Below are 6,976 nucleotides of genomic sequence, written 5' to 3' on the forward strand. Positions count from 1 at the left end.
TGGATGGATGGATGGATGTATGCCACCTAGCCAGGATAGAATGTATGCTAGCGCCCCTCTGCGGTTTCCACAATGTACGTTGAAGTTGTCGACCTTGAGTGAAGTTATTAGTCTACGATGCGACGGAGGGCGAGCCGCGGGTGTGCGGAGTCGGACTGATCGATCATCAAAACTGCATATCCTTTTCAGTAGCAGTATTAGGCCAGCATCTGTGGTTCGTCGCCGTATTGCCCGGTGTCTCTCCTACTGCAAAAGATGTGTATGTGTGGTGAATGTGGCTGTGTTTCGATTCGCCGATAACGGCATTAAGTGCGCATACGAGCTCTTCCGATAGGCGCGCCTCGTGTGTGGAAGTCAACGCCTTTTGTTCAAAGTTCTCACGCCGAAAGCAGACAGCGCCAAAAAATGTGACCTGGGATGACAGCACTACGGTCGGCACGAATGGCGCTGTCGTTATCTTGCACCGCTAGACACATATTGCTTTAAAGGTCACTGGTCAGGACCTGCATGTTGACGACACGGTCTACACCCGGTGTCACAGGGCGCAATTTCGATCGCTATTGAGCCCGATCCGTATCGGATCCCTCTGCAGTGATTGGCTTGCGCGAATGAGGCTATCGCGACCGATAAATGCGATCCGGATCGGGATCGATAGCGATAGAAAGTGCATCCTGTGAAACCCGTCTCAAGCTCTGCGACTAGTGAACGCTCCATGGAGTCTTCCACGGAATCATGCACAGAACAGAAGACGTGAAGCCAGAGCCGGCATCCACTCCAACAACGCGCCCATGTTTGCTGCTTGAAATATTCGAATTGGGAAAGGCATTCCACAAAGCACCCACTCTTATAACCAAGCCACCTGATGTCCCACTGCACAAGCTCAATGGCGTACCATGGTAATTTCCTGCCCAAGGGGGCGAACAAGTAGAAGTAAAAAGCATTAGCCGTTTTCATCACACAGCCATTGAATGCCTAGTCGTTTCGAACAGCCCTGGCATCTTTTAGAGCCCTAGAGCTCATGCTCTTTCCTTGGCTGCTGAACATCTGAACGCAACACCACTTACCGAATCACTGCCTGGTCACTAGGATGCCCACGTCACAACTGTGGGAAGGGGGCGGTTTGATCATCACTGGCCAGACGTGGCCCTCGCACGAATCGTGAACACTGGACAACCATTAATTTATAAAATCATCACACACAGCCCTCATGCTATGGGCCCTGCATTGGAGTAGCGTGTTATGTCACATAGATTCTCACGGGCTGCTGTATGCTAGCTGTGTAAGAACAAATCAAAGCAAGGCAATGCATTTGTCATCGCAGTGCCAACACGTCTTGTGAAGGAACAAAAACAGCAGTGTCACTCAATGCAAGACATCCCTCCAGATAAGCTCGCAAGGGAATGTCTATTTTTACATTTCTAAAATTATGTATGCTCAGTCACTGAGAAAAAAAAAGTACTGTGCTTATCACTTTTAAGATAGTTTTAATTGAGAGGCTGCTTTCATCCTAAATTTCTTAATGCAAGTGTTTTGCTATAAGCCACAGGCTGTCATTTGCACTGCTTGTCATGGTTTGAGCCGTAAGGTGAATGTCTGCCTTCAATTTAACGAGTTAAAACGCAACACATGCTACGTAATGAGAAGATTACAGCTGCCAGTGCTTTACTATACCTTCAGCCACTCAATAATAATATCTAGTGTTTAACGTCCCAAAACCACGATATGATTATGAGGGACGCTGCAGTGGAGGGCTCCGGAAATTTTGACCACCTGGAGTTCTTTAACGTGCACCTAAATCTAAGTACATGGGCCTCAAACATTTTCGCCTCCATCGAAAATGCAGCCGCCGCAGCCAGGATTCGATCCTGCAAACTTCGGGGCAGCAGTCGAGCGCCTTCAGGCACTCACGGTAATATGTGTGTGGTTCTACAATATGTCGAAATGTTCTGCACAGCCAACAATATGCCCAAGTTTGGTTCAGAGAAAGTGAAAGCTGTTCAAGCCCGGTGCCTATGGCATTATTGTCATCGTCAAGGTGATGTGATAACTTTTTGTTGTGGATACATGGCTGAACTGTGGCAGTTAGCACGTCTCAGAAATCAGCTCCACTGCCTAGCCACAAGGTGATAATTTCTTAATGCAGCTAGAACGTGAATGGATATCTAAATTTAATTTTGTCATCATAACACAGTGGTGGTGATTCGTTGTTGCAGATGGGACGTGGCTGTGTAAGGGCTAGATGCAAATTAGCCTCATTGTTGGGACGTCATCGTTTCTTGTTGCCAAGGAGATGTGGCTGGATGTCTTTGAAGTATAGCATTATCAACTGTTCTGTGTCAAATCTGGCATCGTTTGGTTACCATTTTTAAAACTTTAAAAGGGGTCTTATATTCTCACACCAGTTCGAAAGAACATTGTAACGATGTTGTGGGGTCTACCTTGACTTAAAGGGACACTAGAGAGGAAGGTAATTTCAGCTGTATTAGTGATACCCTTATGGTACCAAAAAGGGCCACTTATACCACACATTGCTAGATGGTAAACCATAAAAGACAAACATTCGACGGGTGATAACATAGCCTTGAAATTCTCACGCCATTTTGTCTTCATGTGAATGAAGTATTTTGAGAGCTACTGTTCAGGCCTAATGCTTGTTAAGGGGGTGTGGTAAGGTAGACTGACCAAAAAAGCAAGTTTTTTATTTCATTACTGAAAAATAATAAAGACTCTGAGGAGCAAGACCTTGCATTGGCGACCACGTAGGACGGCTCAAAGCTGTTTAAAAATGGTGCCAAATCGCAGCTCCTGATGGATACGAGGGTTTGTTGACATGTTCCTTTGCATCATTCTTTCTGTGAATACGTATGTTTAATAATAAATATGGCTAGATCAGTTAAATAGATTCATTTCCTACCATTTTCATAGCTTTTGCTTGCCCATATTCGCATCAGGGATGCTTTTGTAGCGCAGTCATTGGTTTATGTCTTGAGCACTTTCTGCGCGTGCTTTTAAACAAAAATGCGTTTTTCTCACAAATCAGTTTTCTGAAAATTTTCCAAACGTGATGTACAGGCTGCTTTACACTTAGGGAGAAATCTCGGAGCACGTTGCAAAGCACTCAGAGTTTCTGGAAAACTATCTGAATGATTCGGCTGAAATTTTCTCACATTATACTTGAATCCCTTCCGAATAGTCTGAACCTAAATACTGTGAGAAAGTTTGGGAGTTGTAATGTGTGAGCTGGCCCCGGACTACAGACAGATCCAAAGACCCATCGCAATGCACACTGCTGTGGGAATGTCCGGCACAAAGAGTGTTGCCGAGGAGACACCTTGTCTAGGAAGAGATATCAAATGTAAGCAATCCAGTGTAAAATGTGTTCATTGCTGCTAAAATGTTTATTACAACTATTGGCTTTATTCGCAAAAGCACATATACTACGCAAGGCCTGCTCATGTGCGTCATGAGAAATGGCGATCAAAACCAACCTCCTACACCACATGGACCCGAAAAGTCGCGGGTTCAATCCCAGCCACAGCGGGCGCATTTCATTGGAGGCAAAATGCTAGAGGCCCGTGTACTGTGCGATGTCAGTGCTCGTTAAGGAACACCAGACGGTGAACATTTCTTGAGCCCTTCACTATGGTGCGCCTCATAATCATATCTTGGTTTTAGCACGTAAAACTCCAGATATTAGTATTACACCACGTGGCTTCACCATTAAACTCGCACAAACGCCCTCTGTGGTGGTCCAGCTGTGCCATTTGCACCATTTTGCCACAGTCCTATTTCTCTGTGCCTTGCTGCAGCCATTCAAGTGGAGCTTGCGCCAACTGTAGCAAAGTTCACTGTTTGAAGTGTTTCTGGTCCAAGATATTCTTGGTCTGGCACCACAGATACCAAAAGCTTTTCCATATTGCTGCAGATGCCCTCCCATCATGCTCTTTTCACCAATAGACTTTTTCTTAATGCCTTCAACCTAACCAAAGTATCAGTGCCGCCACATGTGCACTTGACCTCTGTTGTTGACAGTACGGCATTTGTGTGCAAGCTCACCTGTTTATTTTTTTATTTTTCTTGTTAAGCACTATGCGTATCATAACATAGCCATACCTGCCATATGGTTACTGCTTTAACCACTGTACACTGTGACATATGCACGCAACGAATATTCAGACCTACAAAACCTTGTTTGATATATCAGGAAAAAAAATTAAAGGGGTACTGACACAAAATTTCGCGGCCGAGATAGCCTGCTGGATCGATTCCCGTGTACATGAGTGTACCATCTGCAAAATATCGACAGCGAATAAAGCTTGGAAGGTATTTTATATGAATTTTGAAGTTCGCGAGCGCGATCCAGCATTATAGTCCGCACCTAGTGCACTGACACCCTCGGAGGTGACCAGAGGTGACCCCCCTACTTCCCCTACGTAACCGTTGCAGCCGGTACAAGTTATGATGATGTCGTAGCCGCCATTTCTGTTTTGACGCGCTTCCCGACGAATCGCTCCTCGCCAGCGGGTCAAACCTGAAGCGATTCATCACGTCGAAAATTCCTTCCATCCCCGCCGCAAGAAAATCGTCGCCATCAGACGACGACGAGCCCGACGACGACAGACCACGCGGAAATGCGTCACTGTTCCGTGTGCTCACGTGACCGAGCGTTTCACTTGCTAGGTGGTGATACTTGCACCCGGCGGCTTGTCGTTTTTGGAGCTCTGTCAAACCGAAACTGAGGCTGTGTCGGTAATGAGGAGCTTGTAATTAATTAATTATCTGTCGTGCCCTGCAGCAAACGATGTGCCGTGTTATGACTAACAGGCCCCCAGCAACACATAGCAGCAAAAACATGCGGGGCGAAAATTTTTGTGTCAGGACTCCTTTAATGTGCGTGTCCATTGCGCTGCATAAAGTTCTTTGCCGATTGTAACGCTAAGCTTGAATGCCTATGTACGTTTGTGGTGAAGCATTTCGATAGCATCAGTGGGGTTGCAATGCATGGTCAGCGTTCAGTTTCTCCCATGCGGGAACTTTGCATCGTTTGGTTATTTGCACGCCTAATACAGGTAAAGCTCGATCTAATGAAATCAGATTTTACGAAGTTCCCAACTTAGCGAAGCCGTTTTGATTTCCCAGCAAATACCCGTAGGGCTCAGTGTTATCATCAACCCGAATTAACGAACTAGCTTGGTCGCCGAACCCAATTTAACAGTTTTTTTTACCAGAAATACCGGAGTCAAAAAGTGGTGATTTCCTTCCAATTTCGCAGATACAGGTTTCTCTTTGAGTGTGCACTTTAACGCTATTGCATTAAAATGTCTGTGTGCCCTACTCATAGCCCTAACTTCAGTTTGACGTGGCTGCACGCCATGCCCATGCATAGAGCAATGGGCTCGGCAGTTGGTAGCGTTCTTACATACCGGATGGTGCAATACGTTTTGTTGGGCTAGTTGGTTCATGACTTCTGAAGGAAAAAATTGTAGCGCAAAGCAACACACGGACAGTCCGGATAGCGCCAGTCCCGTCCTCTCTGTCTGTCCGTGTGTTGCTTTGCGCTACAATTTTTTCCTTCGGATGGTGCAGTTGGTAGCGTCCTTACATGCCATTCTTATGGTGCTATGGGCAGCAATGATGGGTTTCGTGATATAATCATCTCCTTGCAGCTTCCTGCCTCGGCCTGCTCGCACAATCACTTCATTCGTTCTCCACATGTCCTCATATTGTTCGCCCGTCATTGCTTCACGTAACCATCTTTCTGGTCTGCATTGCGCAGACATGGTGCCCCCATGTCTGTACAACATGGGAGGCTCCATGTCAGCGTCACACTCGGGCCACCCTCGTGGACTTTTCACATGCGCAGGAGTAAATTCGTGGCAGGAGCAGTGGCCTGGTAGCTTTTGGTTGTCGCTACGTTACAATTTTAGATATTCAAGAGCCGAAAAATTCCTTTCTCGATTTAACGAAACAATTCGAGCGTCCCAATCACTTCGTTAGATCAAGTTTCAACTGTAGTTATTAATTATTGAGTACGATGTAGCATGAGCCATAGTAAGTGGAGGCAATGATAAAATGTACTGTGCGTGTAGGCAGTCGCAACAGAAGGTTCTCATTCACCACATTTTCTCTTTTTTTTATTATTTTTAAGTGGGTGGGCTGCTGGCTTTATAGTTAACTTGATTTTTCTGTTTGCCATGACATTTTAACACCTCTTACTCACAGGAACTGTATGAGTCATGCTCACCTTGTGACTAATGTTTCGCAGCAGTACACGGCTTGTATATTGCAGTGAAGCCAGCATACGACATACTTTCGTGTCAAGAGCCTGATTAATGGCGCCTTTGTGACTGTTGATCTTGTCTCCTTGTTTACACTACTGCACCATGTTTTACACCATGTTTTACCATGTACAGCACCACAGTTTGCACGCTAATAAGAATATGCACCAAAAAGTCAAACTACTGCTCCAACATGATCCCACACTCCATTTTGTGGGCTCTAAACCTGCTTCAATATGCAATTTTTCAGCTTCAAACCTGTGCGAAAACACAGTTCTTTCTGTTCTAAATTTGCTTCAAAACAGCCTCCTTGCTGTTCCAAAACTTTATCCACATCATAACTGGCTGGACTACCACTGCACCCTTTGTTTTATTTGCTGGTATCAGCGTACCTGCCAAGTCTCCCGGATTACCAGGGAGGCTCCTGGATTTTGAACGTCTCTCCCGGTTGTACGGGTCATTGGAAAATCTCCCGGAAATCCAGTTTTGCCCCGCTCGTCCAGTGCTTTGTCTGGCCACATGAGCAAAGTTGTCTGGCCACGTAGTAGAAAGGATTCTTCTTTTTTTTTTTTAACGATGGTAGAAAGGTTCAGCTCAGTTTAATTGCGCATGAAGTAGCTGTGCACTTTGCGCCGCAGTGCTGCCAGCGCGAACGTGTCATAGCGCTGCAGCCACGTCTTGCCGGTGATGTGCTTCTC

The sequence above is a fragment of the Rhipicephalus sanguineus genome, chromosome 9 (genome assembly GCF_013339695.2).
Source record: "Rhipicephalus sanguineus isolate Rsan-2018 chromosome 9, BIME_Rsan_1.4, whole genome shotgun sequence".
In the NCBI taxonomy this organism is placed as follows: Eukaryota; Metazoa; Arthropoda; class Arachnida; order Ixodida; family Ixodidae; genus Rhipicephalus; species Rhipicephalus sanguineus.